Raw genomic sequence first — 24,781 nt, 5'->3', positions numbered from 1 at the left:
GAATGTGGATGAGGGAAAGGAGAGGAGGAAGCCTCAGGTGTAGACCCAAGTGTTGGGGTTGAGAGGGTAGGGAGACTCTGCACTGTGAGACACGGGCAAAGCCTGGAAGGCTCAGGTTCCAAACTGTCCATACAACAAAAGCATCAAACCAGCCTCCCTTCTGTCTTGGCCTACTAAGGACAGCCACTTCCTATTCCTGCAGAAACCTTCCCAAGGCAACCTTTGCATCACCCAGCGACAACTTGGGCAGGAGCTAAACCAGTCTCTGAGGGCAGCCTGGCCCAGGTAAAGACAACACTGGCCCTGGCAGGTCGTGGGTCTTGGCCCCGGTTTGATGATGCTGATTCCTCTTCACCTGGGACCTCTAAGATGCTATTGCGAGTCCACATAGGTGTCGGAAAAACTCCTTAAAAAGAGATGCTTTTTTTTCTAATCTTATTACATCGTTGCCTGTTTTGCAGCTGCCAACCATTTCAGCCTCATGTTCCCTCTTTCTGCACTAATGTGTTGGGCTTTCCATTTTTTTAAGTCTATAAGAAAAATAATTTAGGAGAAAATCATAAATAATGGGTATGAGACATCAAGTGTATTTTCCAAACAGGACCTTCTCATCTTAAGTGGAATAAAAAGGCTTTCTGAATTAAAAAGAAAATCTATTTGCATTTCAGAAGGTCATGGTATTACCTAGTGCTTTTATGAAAGGAAAAAAGCAAACAAATATTAGCAAGGAAAACATCTCAGTTAGTGCACCCTGGGGCTAGGGAAAAATCCACCTTTATATGTGTGCAGATTAAAAATCTGTCTGGTCCTACATTGAGGGGTGTGTTTGTTTTTTCATCCAACTTGTATATTCAGGTTGGTGCCTGGGTTTCAGGTCTGTGTGGCGAAGGCAGGTTAGAACGGTGATGGTGTTATCACAAGGTTGTAAAGGTCAACAGAGCAGGATACGGACACATCACTGTCACCCACCTCAGACCGGCCAGCAGCTCTATCCCTCCTCAGCCCTGTCCCAAGCTACTCAGCAGACCTTTGACTCAGTTTCCTGCAGGCCAGTCGGAGAAATAATTTCTGGCCACCCTGGGCTCACCAGGACATCCCGGCGGTAGCCTGGAGCTGGTCTGGAGGGGACAGTGTCCCGCACTATCCATCCCACCAGGGACCTTCAGGCAAGGCCACACAGAGTCATTTAACCTCAGGCAAATTAGAAATTTGCTTTGTTTCCACTTACAACATTTAGACCCCAAAATGTCACTGGCCCTGAGCAGGTGTGTGCATGACACAAGCCATGGCAGCCAAGGAGGCCTCCAATCTACACAACTGAGGAGCGGCGGGGTGCACTTCCCAGGACAGGCCACTGAGGCCACACCAGGAGGCAGCAAATCTGCCCACTTCCTGGGGGTCTGGCCCCTTTGCCAACAGCAATCATTCAGATACGCAGAGGAACTGGGAGAGGGAGAGGGACCTCTGTGTTCACAGGACAGGGCACTTGTGGGTCCTATTTTAGCTGAGAGACTGTCAGGCTTTGCGACAGAGGTGAGCTCTGGAGTCAGCCTGGGTCTGGGTTCAAATCCCAGGTCCCCCACTTGACCTGCTTTGTGACTCTGGGGAAGTCATTCAGCCTCTCTGTGCCTCAGTGCCCTCGTCTGTAGGATGGGTGATCACAGCAGCTCTCCCCCATGCTGTGGAAGGAATGGCAGCACGCAGAGCACTTGGAAGTGAGCCCGGCACAGAGGTGGTGCTTATCAGAACGGCCGTCTCTCTGCCATTCTCTGTCTGCTTGGCCACCTTCTATCCACACCTGCTGCGTGGACATTGAGCCACAGAGGGAGGTGCCCTGCAAACCCTGGCCACCACTCTTTGCCGTTCACCCCGGCCTCAGGACTCTGCCATGCCCATCACCTGCACGGGCAGCCCTGGCTCCAAGGCACCCTGGGCCCATGTGTCCTCAGAGTCAGCGGGATGCCATTGCCCAGCATTGCCCGGAGGTTTGACTCCACAGTCCATCCACCCAGGGCCTCCTCATCCCAGGGGCAAATCATGCTGAGGTCCTTGACTTACCAGCTTATCACTCTCTACCTGGTTTCCTGTTTTTTTTTTTTTTTTTTTTTTTTTTTTTCCTCCACAGCCTTGACCGCTACTGGGAACAAAATTTTGCCCTCTCTGTACAAGGATCCAGATTCTAGATGTTGCAAGGACCTTCACTCATGTGCAAAACCTGAATTCTGCACCACAGGTCACAGCTTCTCACGGCAATCTGCTTATTGTTTCATGGAAAGGAGTTACAGAGGAAAAGCAGGGTTGGAGAGGCAGGAAAGAGTGAATGAGAACAAGCCAGAAAAAGACAGAGATAGAGACAGAGAGAGGGAGAGACAGGGAGACAGAGAGAGAGACAGAAACAGAGACAGAGGGAGAGACAGGGAGGCAGAGACAGAGAGAGGGAGAGACAGGGAGGCAGAGACAGAGAGAGGGAGAAACAGGGAGACAGAGACAGACAGAAGGAGAGAGACAGAAAGGGAGAGACACGGGGGGAGAGAGACAGGGAGAGACAAATAGAGAGACAGAGACAGAGAAAGAGAGAGAGGGAGACAGATATACATAGAGAAACAGACCAAGAGAGGTAGAGACAGAGAGACAGAGATACAGAGAGGGAGAGAAAGACAAATAGGGAGACAGACAGAGACACAGAGAGAGAGAGAGGCAGAGTGGGCCCCACCAAGGACCCACCCCACAGGCAGCAGGGCCCTGGGCCTTGCTTCACAGAGGGGCCTTTGTCACCCCTGCATTCATCCAAAGCCACATTTCCTCAGTGGCAGATACCTCGCTGCCTACCTGTGCCCAGTGGCAGGCAGGGGTCATTACTTCCAATCACAGTAACTCACACTCATTGTCTAATCTTAAGGGTGACGTCTTCCCAAGTGCGTGGAATTGCATTTGATGGAGAAGTGAAAACAGGCACCACGAGAGGCCAGCCTTCCACAATGTCTGCACCAAAACTTCCAGCTTGGAATACTGGAACCATTTCACCCAGACCCCAGCAAGCCTGGACGCAGCCCCTATTCAGGGAGGTGGTGATGGTGACAGCAGGAACCGTCCTTCCAGGCCAGGCCTCTCTCTTCCTGTAGCCATTTCCTCAAATTATACCAGGGTCCTTGGCCTATTTCCATTTCTCCTGAAGTGACGCCCATAGCAACATTCACCAGGAGCTTCTAATTAGACCATTAGTGCAAGCTGCTGGATGGAAGAATGGCCCATTTATCAAATGACTTGTCCAAGAAATGACAGTAAAAACAAATCTACACGTGTCTGTGTGTTAGAGGGATGCATGTGCACGTGTGCTCTCAAATGTGTGCAGGAAGGAGTGCGTCAGTAAGAACAAACATCAAACACCGACACACCTCCCAAGCCAGGGCGCCCCTCACTTCCCTTCCCTCCCTTCTTACCCATGAGGTGGGGAGATGATTTCTACAAGACTTGAAATGCTGAAAATACCCTAAAAGCAAATCTCATCTCGGCTGGCCTCTCGCCTGGGAATATGCTGAAAGGAGAGGCCAAGGAAGCATTTCTTCCACTGCCAGGTATGTTCCCATTTGGAGTCCTGTGCTTTTCTTGCAATTATTCAAGCTGCATCACAGTATTAATAACTCATCGGAGATCATCGTCACTGTCCAAAAAGGCCCATTAGGTGCAAAGACAGGTGCTGCGGCTGCCGCCAGGGCAGATACTATAATGAAGTTTGCATCTCGGCCTCGACTGAAGCTTTTGGGCCTGTTACTCCGGAGACAGTCACTGGCTCAGGATTCTTCCTCCAGGGCCTAAAAATATTGTATTCTTAGCTTTGGACACAAAAGCTAATCGGGAAGGAAACAATGGCATCAGCACATTGGACTGGGAGTTAACAGCATCTAAACAACACCCAGGCTCTCTGTTAGGATGTGGGTAAGGGGAGGCTCGGCAGGGAGCTGGCCATGGGGATTGCGGTAGTTCCCTGTGGGTTTTAAAGAAGGATCAATCACGTGTGTGTGTGTGCATGAGCGTATGTCCCTGCTCATGTACATGTGTGTGTGCCTATGTGCATGCATGTGTGTGTACTGCATACCCACATGTGTATATGAACACTCCCAGGGCTTACTATGTCCCTGATGCTTTTCCCACATTATCTATTCCCCTATTTTCCCCTATTTTCTCATTTAGTCCTCAAAAGGTCACAGGCATTGAGCCCTTTCCTATTCTACCTGGAGAACACCTAGGCACGCTTCCTGACCCAGCTCAAATGTCACCTCTTCCAGGAAGCCTCCACTGGCACCCCAGGCACTTTGCTGCTCACTTCTCTGTGCTCCATTGGCACTTTGCACACTTGAGAGCCTGCCCTGGGCAGACGGGGTGGGCATGGAGTGAAGGGGACAATGGGACCTAGCAGGTGAGGGCCTGGGATGGGCCCTTCTGCTCCCTGTGCTTTGGGTCTCCCCTCCCACACCTGGCAGGGCACACCTGGCCTCCACAGCCTGGCCCTGCCTCCCTTCCAGCAGGAACCCTCTCCTGGCTCCCAAAACAGCCGCCCAACTGCCTGCCTGCATTTGTTTTCCTAGAGTCTCCTCGTCCAGATCTGTCTGCAGCAAGCTTCCCTAGGGAGCTGGGTCTCTGCAGGGGCCATCGGGAGTGGTGTGGGGCCCTGGTTGCCCCACCTTGGAGACTCCACCCCATCACCTGGCTTTGTTTTCTCCATGACACTCACCATTCCTGCAAACACTCTCCACAGACTTGACTTCCCTATCTGTCTCCCAACCAGAGTGGGAACTCTGTGACACGGACTCCGTGTCATCCCTGGCCACACCCCAGTGCCCTGAGCTGGACCTGGCTCACAGGGGTGCCCAGAGAATAAAAAACTGTGCTTCTGTTTAGCCACCTCTTGAACTAGACTGAGAGCTTCTGAGGGCAGGGGCCATGGCGCTCCCAACGTGTATCCTTAGTGCCTTGCACGGTATAAGGTGCAAAATGGTTGCTTAATCCAAAGCTTCTCTAAGACACCTGCAGATCACGCAGGAGCTGGTGAAAATGAGTCCAGGGAGGGGGCCTCAGGTGCTGCATCTCTAAGGCTCTCCATTCGCTGGTCTGGAGACCACACTGAGAAGCGAACCCATGACATGTTCATCAAGTAAACGCCCTGCAGGCGTGTACCCCAGTAAGCAGCTCCTCTGTGTGCGCTCACCAGGCCAGGCACAATTCCAGAATCATTTCATGATGTTGGTGCTGGCCTGGCATACACAGCACCTGGGAGACAGGAGGTGCTCAAGTTTTTTTTTTTTTTTTAATAAAGTGAATGTATAAACCCAGCACCAGAAAGCAACGCAGAGAACGGGCTGCAGCTTCAGGGTTTTTCCCCAAAGAGCTGGAATGAGCTTCCCTCTGCTCCTCTTTCCAGCTCACCAAAACATCCCCAAAGAATGAGGCTTGCAAAATTCAGAAGTGTAGGCTGTGTTATGGCTATTTTTACTGTTATTATTATTGATTTGTTTCTTTTTCAGCTGCTTCGTTTCCCTCCTAAGCAAGGCCTGTTACACCAAGATGTCCATCCAGCTGTTCATGACAGTGGAGTCCCGGAAGTTAAGACATGTGAGTTTCCTTTGAGGACCTGGTCATTTTCAGAGCAAGTTTCCTTCTGGAAGTTTAAGGTCATCCTCTCATTTTCCACCCTACTGGGGACCGGGTGTCTGCCTGCGTGATGTAGTGAGCCCATCGCTGAAATGCAGCAAGAACCTTGCGATAAAATGTGTGCTTTGGGGTGTCAGCGAGGGTGCTGGCAGCATCCCCTAACCTGGGAGGGCTCAGCTGGACACCCTCCGAGCCCAGCACATGATGAGGACCTGCTGCATTCACCAGAAAGCATCGCCAGCAGCCCCCTGCAGCAGGGCACGGCGCAGCTCCACCCCCGGAGAAGGTGCATTCTTGGGAGTCAAAAGCTTTGCCAGCCCCTACCTTGGCATCCTGCAGCTTGGCTCTGGGCGGCACTGTGGGCATGCGTCAGGGCAGACGGTGTCCTGCCATTCTCCTCCCTCCTGGTATGCTCCTGTCTCTCATATTTATGGCTGACTTTTCTACAGAGCTGTTTCCAACTGAACGCGACACTGCTTTCTGGATGCTGAGGAATGGAGCTGTGCAGCCCCTGTGGGCATCCATGGGCACCAGGACTGGTGGACTGAGCTTGGCCTAAACAAACGCCCATAGAAGGGAATGCATCCGTCTCCTCTGCACAGACCTGGGTGGTGAAGAATGGGCTGCATGCGCCCCGCCAGGTGCAACTCAACTGAGACCAGGGAAAGGCCAGACAGGACCCAGTCTCTGCCTTCCCTCCCCTGGACTCTGCAGCATTGTGGGAGAGGTGGGCACACACACAGGAGGGCAGAGGGTGCATGGTGGTCAGCGGGCGGGCATCTGAACAGGCCCCGGGAAGAGCAGAGCCGAGGGTTAGGCCGGGGCTGACAAGGAGCACCGCAGTGTTGGGCTGCAGGCTGCCCAGGTGACTCTGGAGATCTGCAGGGAGGGCACAGGTGAGGGGTGTGGGGCACTGGGCACCAGAGGAGTGAAGCCAGGGGACACAGGTTAGATGTCTGTCCTACCCAAATCTCCCGTTGAACTGTGATCCCCAGTGTTGGAGGTGGGGCCTGGTGGGAGGTGTTGGGTCATGGGGATCCCTTGTGGCTTGGTGCTGTCCTCACCACAGTGAGTAAGCTCTCATGAGAGCCGGTTGTTTAAAGTATGTGGCACCTTCCCCCTCTGTGCTCCCCTATCACCATGTGAGGTGCCTGCTCCCGCTTTGCCTTCCATTATGAGTAAAAGCTCCCTGAGCCCTCTCCAGAAGCTGAGCAGATGCCGGCGCCATGCCTGTACAGCAGGACCATGAGTCAATTAAGCCTCTTTTCTGTATAAATCACTCAGCCTCAGGTATGTCTTTATAGCAACACGAGAACAGACTAACACACAAGGGAAGCTGTTTCAGGGAAGGGCACTCAGGCAAGGTGCCTAAGGCTGAGTAGGAGCTCGCCAGACAGCAGGCAGGACTAGAAACAAGTCCACAGGGTCATGGTAAGATACAGCTGGCTTTCCACACCCGCGGGTTCTGCACCCACAGATTCAACCGAGGACCGAAATATTTAAAAAAAATATGAAGTGACAATGTAATAATAAAAGACACAGTCTATTTACATAGCACTTTGATTATATTAGGCATTATAAGTAATCTAGAGTTGATTTAAAGTATACAAAGGATGTGTGTAGGTTACTTGCATATACTATGCCTTCTTATACAAGGGACTTAAGGATCCTCGGATTTTAATACCCCTGGGGGGGGGGGGAGCCTGGAATGAATCCCCTGAGGGACAACAGTTGTGAAGACAGCAGTGGCTGGCTGAGTGCTTCCTGGCCTGAGGCACTGCACAGGGCGAGTTGCGGGCATTCATTTCTGAATTAGATTCTCACAGCAGTCTCGCCAACTGAGCACCACTATGGCTCCCGTTGCAGAGATGGCTCAGGCTCAGCCACTAGAGTGACTCCCTCAAGGCCCCAGAGCCAGGACCCGGAAGGACCCTGCCAGGCACCGAAGCCTGTGTCCTCAATCACAACATGCCTGTGCCTCGCAGGAGATGAGCTGCAGAGAGGACGCTGGGCCATCCCCGCCCTGGGAAATACGGCACGCTCACAGCTGGGAAAGCAAGGAATCCCGGAATCCAGGTGGTCATTGACCCCGACACCCTCTGTCTCCATAACATTCTTCACTAAAATTAGATGCACAGGCCTCCGGTTCTGCAGCAGCGGCCTCACCGCCACGCCCTCGCGCGGGACCTGTGCTGCTTTCTCACGGCTTCCCCATTTCATTCTCAGCAGCATCCGAGGAGCCAGCTGGTTTTGAGAACCATCCCCGGAGAGTCAGACAGTCTGTTCAAATAGAGAGGCTCTTAAATTATAATAAACCCTTCACACTTTCCCCATCATTAGCACGGTGTACCTGTCACTTCAGCTCAGGAGCAGCAGCTTCTCTGTGGAGAGGCCGTTCCTTTACCCTGTGGCTGGGACTCCTTCCTCCCTTTATTTTCCAAGCTGTGAGTGCACGGCTGAGAAGATTGCTCCTGTGTTGTGTGCGGCGAAGGGAAGCGGGCTTCAGCTTCAACCAGGAACAGGAAAGGGGCAGCATCATTAAGGCAGAGGGAGAAAGAAGAAAGCCAGAGCGCCGGTGCGTGGGAGAGGCAGAGCCGCGTCAGGAGGAGGCGCGGGGCCTCGGCAGATGAAGGAGCCCAGACGCGGAGACCACGCGAGAGGCTTCTCCACTCTGTGTCTTTCACTGGGACAGGGCTATTGTCTTGGAGGGAAATGCCGCCTGCCTGTGCTGCTGAAACGTTCCTGCACTGATCTGGGGGCTGCCCCGCCTGGGAGGGTGGCCGGCTTAGGTCTGTTTTCCACGTATCCCCTTGCTGCTCCCCACACCTCCAGCCACAGTGGGGTCAGTGGGGTCAGGGGGGTCAGGGGGGTCAGGAGGGTCAGGAGGGTCGGCCTTTGGAAAGCCCTTGCTGAGTGCACACTCAGGGTGCTGATGAATTCACATTGTGGGTGAGAAAGGGCAGGGCCGAGGCCTGGCTCTGCCACCTGACACTTGCCTGTCCCTCAGGCACATCCATCCAGCGTGCCCCCTCTTGTCTGCAGAGTCCCCCAGCAGAAGGAGGTCCCCAGTCCGACACCCGGCACAGCTGCCCGCTCAGCCGGGTGAAAGAGGGCACAGCCCTTGGCTGCAGAGATGGTGAATGGCATGGCAGGGCGGGGTGGGGGTGATCAGCAGGACATGGAAACGAAGCCAGCTCTCCAAGAGCGACCTCTAGGGGCAGCGCCATGGTGGGAGAGCCACCAACCTGCAGGGGCGGATTGGAGGTCCCTGAAAAGGAGAGTGGGAACTTCCCAGGGATGTGGTGTCAAGAAGTCAGCATCGTCAAATTTATTCAAAACGGAGAGGCGACACTGACAGAACCTGAGGCTTCTCCCATGACCACTGAGGGACTCGTGTTAGCCCAACGGACCTCAAGATGCTCCTAAAAGAGGCGACCCTCACTGACCGCAGAGACGCCCAGGCTGCGCAGTGTCAGCCCTGGAGGAGCCATCCAGGGAAGCTTGGCGGGCAGTGCCTGCAGTAGGGAAGGGGCCTCGGGTACTCCGACCACCCTTCCATGGAGGACCCCGCCATGTGGGGTGCCCCGCAGCCAGTCCCTCGGGTGCGTCAGCAAGCCTGGCCTCCGGGACGCGTGGAGAAGAGGGTGAGAAACACGATGAGATCTGGCCTGTGGCTAAGGCACAGACGGCAAAGTCCCCGTTCTACAGGAAAACTGGTCCCAGGGTCGGGTGGGAGGTGGGGGCTCCCTCTGCACATCCTCCCCACACGCGATTCTGGAAAGGGGCATCTCCACACCTTACTGCCGGCACCGCAGAGGTCGTCACTCCCTGTTTCGGCCACTCAGGTCCCTTTTGTTTCAGGAGGGGGTGTGGCTCTGGCTGAAAGGCGAGTGCTGAGGCCACAGATAGCAGGAGCCATAGTACGGAAGGAGGGAGGAGCATGCTCTGCTGAGGTCCTGGGCTGGGGGTTTTGGGGGGTGCATGACCTCTGCAGCAGCCCCTGAGGTGACAGTGGCGGGGGGGTGGGGTCCCAGTAGGGAGCAGGGATGGCAGGGGCTGGTGTTGGAGGCAGGCATGGGAAGCAGGCAGGCCGGTGGGTGGGAGGGGCTTGGAGAGGTCCCAGCAGCCAATTCCTGGAAGGTGCTAGAAGGAAAACATCCCAGCAATTCAGTAGATCAGAGGGCAGTGGGGTCTTCCCATCCAGCATGCCCCCAAGAGGCAAGTCCCCGGCGGGTCACCATCACCCCCACAGTGCCCGGCGTGTCTGGCCATTGACAAGAGCTTGGCATGTGTTCACTGAGACGGAGGTGGGAAGGGGCTTGGGATTTAACCTGCTGACAATTCAGGAGCCCTAAAGGGGCTTTTTAGGAAAACATATTCTAATTACAAAATGAATAAGTGTTTAAAGCAAAAACTTGGAGAAAATAGGAAAAAGGAAAGAGTTCTCTGCTGGTCCACCCTGCCCTTCAGTCTCTGGTGGGTTCCGTCCCTGCCCTCTGAGACTCACTCCACGCCCGGCTGCATCTGAGGCTTGGTCTTGTTTGTGGTTGGCTCTTTTATTGTTTTGTCCACTTTGGATGAACATTTTTGACCTCAGGTTGATGTGGCTCCTTCATGGACCACCCTGTCCCTCTCCTGTGAGAGTCGCTGAAGGCGCACCCCTGCTGAAGCTGCCCCTGTCTCCCACCCACCCAAGGAGGCCCTGCCTGCCCTGTTTGGGCCGCTCTGCCTCTCTGCCCCTCCCTCTCCTCAGCAGAGCCCTGCCTGCTTCGCCCGGTCCATCTTGTGCAGATGCATGAAGTAACCGGCCCCTCTGTTCGCCCTGATGCCCCAGGACAGGGCTCTCTGGATCTGCCAGAAGGTATGGGCAGCTGGCGTATTGGGGAATCTGCACTGGGGAAGGTGGAAGGTGCAGCCAGGCTGGCCAGGAGGCAGAAAACGAATCCAGGCAGAGGGTGGTGAGGACGATGTGGGGACAGGCACAATCCTTGTATGCCCCAAGGTGAGCGGGGCTTGCAAAGATGCCAAGGAAAAGGAGCGCAGAGGGCACAGAGGCAAGAGGTGGGTGCAGGGTGGAGGGAACAGACGTTCTGGGCCAAGGGTTCTCAGTCTGTAGATCGGGGGATGGAACCCAGGGCTCTGTGAACTTGGACGACCAACAAATTCACCTCTTTTATTCCCCTCTTACTTAATGTTTCCTTCTGTTATGAATGTGGGCACCACGCCAGGAAAACAGCAGCCTCCTGTGAGTGCTCATCTCCCAGCACAGTTGCAGATGATCTGACATTTAGTTTACAGTTGGCACCACCTTGAAATCATCACATTTATCAGGCCCACTGAAGGCTCTTGTTACTAATTGCGTTAATAAAGATGCTCCTACCTCACAGACTTGTTTTTAATGTTTTGATAACTACATGCCAATATGATTGTTTGCTTCTGTGAGTCAATGTGTTTCACTTTATGCATGTGAGGCATTATTATGTAAAGGTGGGTGGGTCACAGGCAGCACCAGGCTGCTAATAGGATCAAGGGCACAAAACAGCTTCAGAAGAAGACATGCAGATGCCTGGGTGGGAAGGAGCCTGGAAAGGAGTCCAGGGCAGCCCCACAGAGGAGTGATCAGCCCCATCCATGATGTTATTCATCATTATTATTATGAAATCTGAGCATTTCCAGGACCTCACCTGTTGTGTTCATAGCTTTATCCCAAACCCAGACCAGAGCTGGTGTTCAAGATGTGGTACAACCTGTTAGTAAACATTAGCCACTGTTTCTATTACAGCCAGGGTTATCACTGCCCCTGATCTTCCACCACCTCTTTTCTTACAGACATTGGGCACCAGGATGAGCACCACTCATGGCCCAGAGACTTGCTGCTTCCACCTGCATAAGAGCCATTGCCCTCCCCATGCACCCAGCAGTGTGCAGGGGGCCTCTCCTGACACCCTTCCTTTCTGCACACGATGAGTTGGGTGCGTAGGTCAGAGGATGCAATCCTAATAGTAACCCCTCCTGTGGCCCCGTGAGCCAGTCCATGCCCTGGGCAGCCACCAATTGTGCACCACCCTCTCCTACCCAAGATGCCTTTCAGAAGTGCGCGTGTACCTGTCAATAGCTACATCTTCCATTCCTTCATTTTCAGGGGGCAGGAAGTCATTAGGGGAAAGAGGAAAAAAAACTTTACAGGTAAAGACCAAAAATACTTTATCCCAGCACTGAATGCCATTCCCATGCCTGGACACTCCTTAACTCAGCCGGGTCCAGCTTGGCCTCATGCTCTGAGGACAGTTGGTCCCGGCGCTGTCTCTGTCATGGAGAAGCTGTGTGTTCCCAAAGGATGCTCCATGACAAGCTTGGACATTCCAGCTGCCCAAGGGGCAATGTGCAGCTGGGAGTGAGTGGCCTCTCCTTGCCCTGAGCCCAGGGAGATTGACTTTATGGACAAACGTTATGTGAGGGAGGGGTTTATGGGAAGCTGTGCGGGAATCATTCACCCCCACTGTGCTCACGGCTGCCTCAGGTCAGCACCAGAGCCTGGTGCCTGATAGTTCCATCTTTCTCACCCACGTGCTCCCAAAATGTAGTCCACAAATTCATCCAGTGGCCCAGCTCTGCAGTGTACCAACAACACACCACGCTGCTTAGACAGACGGGACGCCTCTAGTATCGAAACGAGCCTCGCTACTTTCATGCACGTGGTGCCTCGGAACCATGGCTAACATTCTCTAAATGACTACAGAAGAATCGACAAAAACATTTTCTAAAAAAAAAAATAAAGAAGTAACCGAAAACGTTAACTCCTGGGCAGTTCTTATTGTTTGTTCCAGGGGACACAAAAGGGAGGGCCCCATGGGGTGTTCGCACACGACGCAGGGTTGCCACAGCCCGTCCTTCCGTCCATGGACTTCTCGGACATTGTTTGGTGGGGAAGGATCCCGCAGTCAACACAGGCAGCTCATTAGGCTGTCAGGAAGGCAGCCCTGACGGGCACACTCCATGCAAAGGGAATCTGCTCAGGGCAGCGGCCACGTCTCTGCTGTGACCTGACACTCAGGTAGGGCAGGCCCCATCTGCCCAGACGCACGTCCTTCCTGCCCACAGGTCACAGCAGGGCTTGGCTCCTCACACATGCAGGGCTGGGTAGGACATACCCAGACATTGGCAGCAGAGGGAGGTTCACTCAGGAATGCCCAAGGGCCTACAGTTTTGTGCTCAGGTGGACCCAAGGGTGGGAGGTCCTGGGGCGCTGCGCAGGTACTGATTCTCTGCCCACAGGCTGCGTGACCTGACATGTGACCAACCACTCTGTGCAACACGAGCTAATGACGGCACCAGGGTGCCCGGATGGAGCCCACGGTCACTGCACCCTCAGTGCATGGCCAGCGCTGGGGTAAAGAGGGTACTCGATAAACAGTGAGCGAATGAATGAATGAATGAATGAAGAACTAGTAAATGGCCACACTGAGGACTTCATGAGATAATGAAAGTAAAGCCCTGAGTATCAGCTATTGATGTCATCCTTCTATTTGTCTGTCTTGAAAAAGCCAACAGTGTCTGTGGGTCAGCGAAGATGTCTTGATTTCCTCAGGTATCTGTGTGGGGGCCGAGGGGACCCAGCGCTCTGCAGACACGGCGGCGTCTTCACTGCCTAACCTGGAAGTCTAGGCCCTTTCTTAAAGATGCACATTTATTCTCCCTGCTAGAAGCACGCACACAAGCAGAGTCACAGGGCTGTGGCGTCTTCAGCAATTTAGAAAAAGGCGGCAGCAGGTGTCTAGGGTTGGAAGGACCCTCGAGCCCCACTGAGCTGCCCCGCTCACCCTCCCAGGTACAGTCCTTCCATGCACAGCATGCCGTTTTGGAAACCCCGGCTGCTGTTGACGTTGAGGGGACACACATGTGATAGTTCTGTTCTCCTCTCTTGGCAGTGACAGGAGCCAGGGCAGACCCAGGTGGGCCCGGTGGGGGCTGCCCAATGAGGGGCACACTGTTCTCCCTCTGCATCTAGGGCAACAGTGTCTGGCCCGTCTCTGGGCGTCAGGCACCAGCACTGGAAGTGGCCCCCCACCTTCTTCCCTGCCCAGCTCAGCCCCCCTTCCCTCTTCCACCCCACCCTCTTCCCCTGCTCAGCTCAGCCCCTCTCCCTCTTCACCCTGACCCCTTTCCCCTGCTCAGGTCAGTCCCCCACCCCCTTTCCCCCCTCTTCCCCCAACCCTCTTCCCCCCAGCTCACCTCCCCCTCCCTCTTTGCCCTAACCCCCTTCCTCCTCTCAGGTCAGTTCCCCACACCCTTCCCCAACCCTTCCCCCTACCCTCTTCCCCGCCAGCTCAGCTCCCCCTCCCTCCTACCTCTGAATCTGTATTTCCTCATGCATCATAGCATTTCATCCATGCGTTCACCAGGTTCTGAATGTCGACTGTGTACTGGGGAGACTTCAGCAAACAAAACCCCAATCCCTGCCCGGGAGGTGCTGGGTTCTGCTGGGGGGACCCTTGGTGAGCAGCACGCACCTCAGCAAATGTCACAGCTGCATGCCAGGCACGGCCCAGACCCCCGGGCATCCCCAGGGGGTTCTACTATGTCCAAGAATCTTTACAATAACATTCAGATGTTGCTTCAAGAGACTTCCAGAATGGAGGCATGAGGACTTCCACAGACCTCATCCCCAGAGAAACAACCATAACTGGTGAAAAGTCTTAAAAAAATCCACCATTCAACATCTCTAGAAATTGTCCTAAGCATATACAGCAAACTGAGTGACTCTCATTCTGGAAAATCTACTAAATCACAATGTGACACTGCTGCACACCCCTGGGATAAACTAAAACATGAAACTGGAACATAGCAAGTGTTGGTGAGGATGTGGATCAATTGCAGCCCTCATGCGTTGCTGGTGTGAATGGAAAATGGCACAGCCATGCCGGAAAGCAGGCTGGTAGTTCTTGGAAATGCTGAACAGTGTGAGTTATCCTATGACCCAGCCACCATTCCAGTTCCGGGGTATAACCAAGAGAAATGAAAACACATGTCCACACAAATGCATGCACACTAGTGTTCACAGCGGCTTTACTTCTAACAGCCAGGAAGTGGGAGGACACCCTGTGTGCATCAGCCCAGGCAAGGACGGACAAAGTGTAGCCCATGAGCGTGTGTGAGTTTACTTTTGCTGCTGTAACAAATTACCCTAGTCTCCAAAGTTTAAACTGACACACAAGCATTACCTTACAGTTCTGCAGGTCAGAGTCTAAAGTGCCCCTCTGGAGGCTTCTGGGTAGAATCATTTCCTTGTCTTCCATGTCACCTTGACCTCTGTTTCCACTGCCACTTCTTCTCTGACCTGACCCTCCTGCCCCCCTCCTATAAGGACCCTGTGAGTGCACTTAGGGCCCACCCAGGTAACCCGGGATCATTTCAAGGTCCTAAACTTCGTCACCCCCACGAAGTCCCTTTGCCACATCACATGCCATATTCACAGGCTCCAGGGATCACAACGTGGACATCTGGGGGGTCATTATTTTTCCTTCCTCACCACACTATGAAGTGATTCTGCAATAAAAACAAAGTGAGTACGAATGACACTGGACACATGAACCATGACGGCAGTGTGCTGGGTGGCCCAGAAGACTGCGTGGGAGTGACTCCGTTCACATAGGGTATCCCGAAAAGGCAAATCCACAGACAGAAAGTACACTGGTGGTTATCTCGGGCCTGTGGGAAAAGCAGGGTGGAGGGGGAAAGGGGAGTGACTGCTTAATAGGGATGGGGTTTCTCTTGTGGGGTTCAATTTTGAAAATGTTCTAAAATTAGATTGTGGTGGTGGCTGCACAACTCTGAATGTACTAATCATCATAAATTGTACACTTTCCAAGTCTGAATTTTAAGGCATATGAATTGTATTTCAACCAAGTTGATTTTAAAAAACCATACCATTGGCCATTTTCACGGTGGCTACTTTTGCATGGATGACGGGCGCCCCTGTGGAACCACTGCAGGGCCCTGAGCAGTGCCCAGTTGTCCTCTTGCTCTGCCTCACCATGCTGGGGCCATGGGAGAAACATCATTCCACTAGGGAATGTTCTTAGTGAAGTAGAAGTGGTGAAATCAATTGTACCAAGTCTTGACTTCTTGACTCTTAAATATATTTCTTATTACTCCATGTGACAAAATGGGAAGTACAGACAAACTCACACCAAAGTAAATGGCTGGGGGAAAGCACCTGAACCACTGTTTTGAGTTGCTAGCTCAACTAGCCACTTCTTTGTGGAAAACCTGTTTTTGCTTAAAAGAAGGATTGACAGACAAGCAGCAGGTAGTCATGTTTGACTGTTAGGCAGATAGCTAATTGAAAAGGAACGCGTCAGTCTGTTGCTTTGAGGCAAACAGTTGGCGGTATTTGCTGCAAGGACAAACAGAGCTTTCAAGCAAAACTTAGAATTTTGGAAAGTTTGTGTCTGCCATGGCAAGCTCAATGGCTTCCCAATAATGAAGGACTTTTCTGATGAGGCTGGTGGTGATGTTAACAAACGTCATTTTTTTAAACTGCTGTATAATGGAAGACCTGCGTAATTCAGAAAACCAATTGCATATGATGAATCCATGATGCTACAAAATTATGCATGGGTTAAAGATCCATTCAGAGAACAACAGAAACCAATAGGGTTTAGCAGAACAGAGCAGAAGTTCAATGACACGGCTTCAGCTTTCATGCTGCAACTAACGTTTAAGAAACAGGAAACTGCCTCTTGTTGACTTTTGAAGTAACATCGAAGAATAACATCCACAATCATCTGAGGAGATTAAAATGACCCTCCCTTCCCATCTACACCCCTGAGTGAGGCTGATTTTTTTTTCATCTATTTCAACCCAAACAACACATCACAACAGAGTGGAAACAGAAGCAGAACCCAGAGAACCTAGCCAGCTTCTGTGACACCAGACACGGAAGAGATTTGCAAAAATGTAGCACAATGCCACTGTCTCACTCAGCTGGTGTTGTTTTGGAAAACACAGTTTGTTTTCATAAAATACATTACTTATGTTAACATGGAATAGGCTTATTGCTGATAGTTTAAAACAAATTAATCACTACTTTTCAAATGTCTGGGTTTTGATGTCTCATATGGTAATTATCAATAGGTTTGGCCCCGGTACTTGTCAATCAGTAGATCCAGCCCTGGTACTTATCAGTGGGTCCGCCTCTGGTACTTATCAGTAGATCCAGCCCTGGTACTTATCAGTGGATCTAGCCCTAGTACTTATCAATGGGTGCAGCCCTGGTACTTATTAGTAGGTCCAGCCCTGGTACTTATCAATGGATCCAGCCCTGGTACCTATCAGTGGATCTACCCCTGGTACTTATCAGTAGGGCTAGCCCTGGTACTGGGGAATAAAGTAGCCATCTCCCTGGGCCTCTGAGAGGTGCCATCTGGATGCTGTTCATGGCTCAGCATTGGCGGTACAGACCAACTGCCCCCATGTCAGGAAGCATCACATGGAGCTGGAGCCTGGAGACCCGGGGACCCCCCCATAGATTTGGGGAAGACAAGGCTTTGGCAGGCACTCGCTGTAGGTTGTTTAGAGTGCCCACTTTAAAAGGTCAGGTATTTAAATTATGTCCCCAAATCCAGACGACTGGACTCAACACCATCACGAAGGTGAAGGGTGTGGTAACTGCAGTCCCGTCTCTGACTCGGGCCCACTGAGCCAAACGTGGGCTCCCAAACCCGACCCAAGTCCCCAGGCCGGGAGGCTGCCTGAGGTCAGAGCCTGGCAGAGGGAAGGTTCCAGGCCCTGTCCAGCCCCCTCTCCTCCGTAGCCATGGACGATCTGCTGATTTCAGCAGCTCCACTGTTCCGGACTGCAGCATGCAGACACGTTTCTATTTTCTATAAAGAAGAAAGACTCTTGTCAAAGAGTCAGCCACGGGTGCTGGGCTGACTGTCGCAGATCGGGGGAGAGTGCCCTCCTTCGGGTGTGAGGAGACGCCTGAACCTGAACCTCCTGCTGCAGGTGCAGGAAACACCAGGGATCCCCCCACCCACTGGGCCATCGCAGCTCCCTGTGATCATGAGCAAAAGTAAATTTAAATCTCCCATCAGAGGACTCAGCTCAGGCCTGTATTCTAGGTGTCTCCTCCTTTGTCGCCAACTCTAGGCCACTGGCCCCATCCCCATCCATTCCTGTCTCTGGGAATCTCCTTGAAGGAGACTTCTCTGTCCCCCTCCCCCCACCCATCCCTCCACGTCCATCTCCCTACAGCAGCCAGAGGAACCACAATCGTTTAAGCTCCTGTGCTTCCTGTTGCTCCTGAAATAACAAGGACAGGCTCAACTCCCCTCTGTCCGGGGAGCCCACCGAGTCCTTCCCCACCCAGGGCCTGTGTGCTCACCCTGCCTGAGACTCCCTCTCCCAGCTGGGCACGGCTGCTTCCCGACCCTGGCCTCCTGGCCGCCCCCTCTCAAGGAGCACCATTCCCATCGCTCCTGTTAATCCTGTTGATTATCTGTTCTCTGTTTGTCCCTACAATGTCTGGGAGCTCCCTGGGGCTGAACCTTGTCTTTCTTTCTTTTTTTTTTAATTATTATTATACTTTAAGTTTTAGGGTACATGTGCACAATGTGCAGGTTAGTTACATATGGGGGGAGGGGGGAGGGATAACATTAGGAGATATACCTAATGCTAAATGACGAGTTAATGGGTGCAGCACACCAGCATGGCACATGTATACATATGAACCTTGTCTTCCAATGTCAACCATGAATCCTTGCCATCCAGCACATTACTTGGCACAGAGTGGGTGTTCAGCAAACAGAGTGAAGGAAAGAGCTTTGGATGGTTCTTGTGGGACTCACCCTGTTTTCTGCATGCCACTTGTGGAATTATGTGAGGATAGGCACATCATATTCACCAAGAGGAATTTTCTAGCAGAAAAGCATCTGAAAATTTACACATTAGAAACAAAGTGAAGTGGAGTAAAACAAAGCCAGCTCAATCATTACCCTTTCACAAACAATTTAAAATTCATACCAAGAAGAAATCACTCCTGATTAATTTCTGTCTATGTCTAAGTTGAACCTTTTTTGTTTTAACATCACTTCACGCTTAGACAGAAGGAAGCCTTGTGTTTTTTAAGACAAATGCTTTGAGTCTTGTTTATGAGTCACCACGCAAGCATTCATCACTCTGGGAAGCCTATTTGGCAAAAGTTAATCAGAGATCAGAGATTTAATATTATGTACACGTTTAAAGTTATGAGGAAAAATTCTAAGCAAATAAATCATGTTTTACAAATTACTAATACCCAAGGAACAGATTAAGAGGTGCACTGAAATCACGCTCCAGCCTCAGATGTAGGGGTCCACACACAGCTCTGATCTGTCGTCAAACGGCTCCAACTAAAACAATTATCGATGTTTGCATATATTTATCTCCGTGTGTGTTTTTACGAACAGAATGCCAACAGTGCGCTCGGAGCGGCACAGAAGATGAAACAGGACGAGGTCTCAGCCCTCGAGGCTTACAATCAAAGTAGGACAGATAAAACAATTCAGACATGAAATACATCAGTTGGAAAAGCTGTTAAAATTTATGAGGTGCAAGGTTTTGTCGGCTTTTCTCGGGAAAGACAGAACGGAATCGGAGGCCAAATGGCTGAGAACCACCTTGGGCTGGTGGTGTTTGCGAGGAATGATGAATGAAAGATAAACACACTGGAGACAGAGGAGAAAGGGGGATGGTGAGCAGCGGGCTAGTGTGGTCTCGGGAGGGGGAGGGCCCTGGGGTAAGAAAGCCAAAGGCCACGGACTCCACAGATCTCAGCATGACTACGTTTCCCCTCAGCGGGGAACGAGTCATTGGCCAAGTGTGTAAAACACGGCTACTTGTGTCTGGAAATGGTCACTCCACTCAGAATTCACGATCTTTCTTTTTTTCTTTCTCTCCCTACAAAGGGCCTAGAGCTGGTCCTTGGTACGAGCTGAACAGAACAGAGAAATAATCGGCCTTGTGCCTCCCTCCCACTGTGCCCAGACCTCCTGGAAGCAGGACCAGCGTTGCAAATCACTTGACTGATGGAGGTTGTGAGACCTACGCCTTCCTAGTTCTTAGATTTGGTGTTATCTTGGTTTAACCATCTTGGAAACCAATTTAAAAATCTGGAGTTTTCCCCAGTCTACAAATCCCAGTTCAGTCTCTTTCCCAATTTTGGCTTGCTACAATTAATAATAATAACAGGTAACATTTCCAGAAGGGTCGTGGCAGGCTAAGCGCTTGGCTAAGTCTCTGCACGCTGGCTTCTCGGAAGGCCCTCGAAGGCACATTATTCAGTGTGAACAGCAAGTTCTGCACAGCTGCACCAGGACATCATTTATGTTTTTAAAATGCCACGGAAAACAAATCTGTACACTTTTACAGACATTTTTAGCCACACAGGAAAGTAAACACATGAAGCAGAAAACGCCGGTTGACTCCGAGGTGAGAATCAATTTAACATGGGGCCTGGGCGGGGGCGGAGTGGGGGATTATCGCTTGAACTGTACACTTTGAGTTTTCAGTGATGAGAAGTCACTCATGTGTTGCTTGTGCAATTAAAAAAACAATAAATAATAGTGAAAGTGGCTGCTTTCTGCTGCTTAATTTTCCTTCAGAAAAGGTGCTGAGAACGGGGTGGGTGACTGTAAGGCCGTCTGCCTTTGAGTTATCCTACAGCCAGGGTCCCTTTGGAGGCCACAGAAACACAATCGCTGTGGAAGACGTGGTGCCCCAGTTGGTTATGGGGTCAGCTGGGGAAGGAGCGGAGTCAAAATGGAATCATTTTGTCCCTGGGCCCTAACCTCCCCGCGCTCGGCCTGGAACCCTGCCTCAGGAAGCAGGACCGCAGTTTCCGACGGGATGACCCAGGACTAAGAGCTCTACAGGAAGACCCAGGCCTTAGATTCAATGTTATCTTGGTCAAACTGATTTGGAAACTAATTTTAAAATCCAGAAGGGCGGCTGCTGTGCCCCTGCTGCCCCTCACTTAGTGTGGGCAGGCGTCCCAGGGGCTCTGGGAATGAGGAAGATGGTAGAAACCAGACGGCAGAGGTGGAGAAAGAAAGAGCATCCCCCTTGACAGTGTCCACCTGCCCGGCCCTGTCCAGTCACTCGGTGGCCCCCCTTCAAGCACTCAGCCTTCCTCACCTTCCCCGTGGGTTTCCCACTCTCCCCTGCCCCGAGCCTGGAGGCTTCCTCCTTGTCCTCCCCACTGGGCTCTCTTGGATTCTCGGCCTTTCTTCACACTTGGATCAATGGTACTGATGCTGAGAAGCAGTGCCCACCATTTCCAGCCTCTGCTGACATCCCTCCTCTGACATGCAGATATTCCCAGCCACATCTTCTTCCTCAGCACGGCTCACCCCAGGGGCTGCTGGGAGAGCAGCTTCTCCTTTCTGCTTCCAAGCTCTGTGAAGGCATGGCTGCTTATCTATGATTTTATCCCCAGGCTTAGTACACAGTAGGTACTCGGATGTTTATGGAATGATAAGTTAAATAATGTGCCTCAGTGGATTATTTTTTGAACTGTTATTTAATTACTCTCTCACTCTGTCTCTCTCTCTCTGTGTGTCTTGTCTCTCCATAACCTGGTGACTTTTCCAAGGGCAAACAGGATGGTGACTGAGAGTGTGATCTATAGTCCCAGGTGGCCTGGTTTAGATACCAGCTCTGCCACTCGCTGGCTGGGAAACCCTGGTAAAGTCACGCTGATCAACTTCCTGTGCCTCAAGTTCTTTGTCTACAAAAGGATCAAATGAAGGATCAAATGCTGCTTAATTTTCCTTCAGAAAATGTGCTAAGACCTGGGTGGGCTACTATAAGGGCATCTGCCTTTGAGTTACCTCATGTCCAGGGTCTCCCATACCTTAACACCCCCTCAGGCACTCCCTGGCTGGAGGCCACAGAAATACAATAACTGTGGAAGACGTGGTGCCCTAGCTGGTTATGGGGTCAGCTGGGAAAGGAAATGGAGGATCAAATGAAGTTAATGCACATAAAGAGCTTGGAACTGTGCTGGGAAACCCATCAGTGCTGGAGAGTGTTAGGGGCAGTTGTCACTGTTATTGTCCCTGCCATCCCTATCCCCACTATCACCATCACCACCATCACCATAATTGCCATCATCATGACCATGATCATGATTAATATCATTATCATCACCATCATGATCACCATGATCATTATAAACATCATCATCATCTCCCCATCACCATAATCACCGTCATCACCATCATCCTCCATCATCCCCCCATCACCACAATCACCATCATCACTACAATCACCGTCATCACCATCATCCTCCCTATCACCACAATCATCACCATCACCATCATCATCATCATCACCATCACAATCACCATCACCATCATCCTCCGCATCACCACAATCATCACCATCACCATCATCATCACATCATCACCATCACCATCATCATTACCATCACAATCACCATCATCATCATCATCATCACCACATCATCACCATCACCATCATCCTCCGCATCACCACATCATCACCATCACCATCATCATCACCATCACAATCACCATCACCATCATCACCATCATCATCACATCATCACCATCACCATCATCCTCTGCATCACCACAATCATCACCATCACCATCATCATCACATCATCACCATCACCATCATCATTACCATCACAATCACCATCACCATCATCATCATCACCACATCATCACCATCATCCTCCGCATCACCACCATCATCTTCATCACCATCGTCCTCCGCATGACCACAATCATCACCATCACCATCATCACCATCATCATCACCATCACCATCATCCTCCGCATCACCACATCATCACCATCACCATCATCATCACCATCACAATCACCATCACCATCATCACCATCATCATCACATCATCACCATCACCATCATCCTCTGCATCACCACAATCATCACCATCACCATCATCATCACATCATCACCATCACCATCATCATTACCATCACAATCACCATCATCATCATCATCATCACCACATCATCACCATCACCATCATCCTCCGCATCACCACAATCATCACCATCACAATCACCATCATCATCACCATCACCATCATCATTACCATCACAATCACCATCACCATCATCACCACATCATCACCATCACCATCATCCTCCCCATCACCACCATCATCTTCATCACCATCGTCCTCCACATGACCACAATCATCACCATCACCATCACCATCACAATCACCATCATCATCACCATCACCATCATCATTACCATCACAATCACCATCACCATCATCACCATCACCATCATCTTCATCACCATCATCCTCCCCATCACCACCATCATCTTCATCACCATCGTCCTCCACATGACCACAATCATCACCATCACCATCACAATCACCATCATCATCACCATCACCATCATCATCATCATCACCATCACCATCATCATTACCATCACAATCACCATCACCATCATCATCATCACCACATCATCACCATCACCATCATCCTCCGCATCACCACCATCATCTTCATCACCATCATCCTCCGCATGACCACAATCATCACCATCACCATCACAATCACCATCATCATCACCATCACCATCATCATTACCATCACAATCACCATCACCATCATCACCATCACCATCATCTTCATCACCATCATCCTCCCCATCACCACCATCATCTTCATCACCATCGTCCTCCACATGACCACAATCATCACCATCACCATCACAATCACCATCATCATCACCATCACCATCATCATCACCATCACCATCATCATTACCATCACAATCACCATCACCATCATCATCATCACCACATCATCACCATCACCATCATCCTCCGCATCACCACCATCATCTTCATCACCATCATCCTCCGCATGACCACAATCATCACCATCACCATCACCATCACCATCACAATCACCATCACTGTCATCATGACCATCATCAACTCAAATGGCTCCACCAAGTTCGGGAGTATCCAACAATAGATCCTCAATAAATTCCTATTAAATTGAATTTGACCAAATAATCAGAAAGATAAAGCTTCCTCTAAATATGGAGACTGAAAATTAAGACAGAAATGGCACAAAATAATAGACATTTTATAAAACACAAATATCTGTACATCAAATAATATAGGCCTGCCCTAAAACAGGACCCTAACAAATGAAAGCAATCTTGCTGGTGGGTTTAGAATTGAAGGACAGGAGGAGAAGATTGTAAGAGGGATGGTGTGGCAAGAAAGACTGAGGGTGGGAAGGGCTTCACCAAGGTCAAAGGAAAACGCTGGAAATGACCAATAGCCCCTCGGCTGGAGTGAGCCTTGCTGCTCTGCACAGCACCCGTCCATGCTGATGGTGCTTTTCAGCAGGATCGTTTTATTGGAACGTTTCAGAGCAGACCTGTGGCTGGGATCCAGCTCTGCCACTTACAATGTTGGTCACCCTGAGCCAAGATTCCCACACTCTCAAGCCTGGTTTTCCTTATCTGTCATGTGCAGGTGGAGAAGCGGAGGGAAGCCAGGCCTGGCGAGCTCTGAGGCAGCAGTGGTTGCCCACAGGCCTGCAGGGGCGGTGGAAGGAGGGGTCTCACGTCGGCGATGGCTTCCCAGGGAAATGCCCCTGCTCCTAGGAGCAGGCTCCATCCAGACACCTGCTCATCTCACTGGGTCTCACTGTGACCTGCAGGCAAGTGTGCAGTGTGGGAGAGCTGCTGGCCCAGGCAGCGCGCCCTGTGCATTCGCCTCGCAGCTGTCAGCCCCCTGCAGGCTCTGGGTCCCTGCTTCCTTCCCCTTAGGGTTATCTTTTCCCCTAAACTCGATCCTGTAGCTTCCTCTAATCCACATGCCCCACCCCCACTAAGCACACATTCTCACAGGGTATCTGCTGAGCTCGTGTTATATTTTATCATTGTTTTAGCAAAAATCTATTCATGCATTTATTCAACCGAGGTGCCCCCAGCACCCAATACCTCCAAGGCTGTGGCCAGGTACCCTGCTGTCCACTGGAGACAGCAGCGGATGTGACAGGGGCTCTCCCACTCCATGGAGTGGGCTTTCTAGTGGGAGAAAGCAGCCACAGGT

At 51.4% G+C, this 24,781-nt stretch overlaps 1 protein-coding gene across 3 annotated transcripts in view; it reads right to left on the bottom strand.

Annotated features, from left to right (window-relative positions):
• CDH4 (cadherin 4) overlaps positions 1-24,781 on the bottom strand; it is a 704,555-nt gene that overhangs the window by 334,218 nt on the left and 345,556 nt on the right. Inside the window, exon 1 of one of the 3 annotated variants that reach the window (XM_009437555.5) lies at positions 8,000-8,646. The exons of the other annotated variants lie outside the window; for them this stretch is intronic. The gene's annotated coding sequence lies outside the window, so the exon portion shown is untranslated. Of the gene's footprint in view, positions 1-7,999; positions 8,647-24,781 lie in introns of those variants that run through there. 3 annotated transcript variants of the gene reach the window in all.

Source organism: Pan troglodytes, chromosome 21 (assembly GCF_028858775.2).
Source record: "Pan troglodytes isolate AG18354 chromosome 21, NHGRI_mPanTro3-v2.0_pri, whole genome shotgun sequence".
Taxonomy (NCBI): domain Eukaryota; kingdom Metazoa; phylum Chordata; class Mammalia; order Primates; family Hominidae; genus Pan; species Pan troglodytes.
This window is presented reverse-complemented; position numbering and strand designations above follow the sequence as displayed.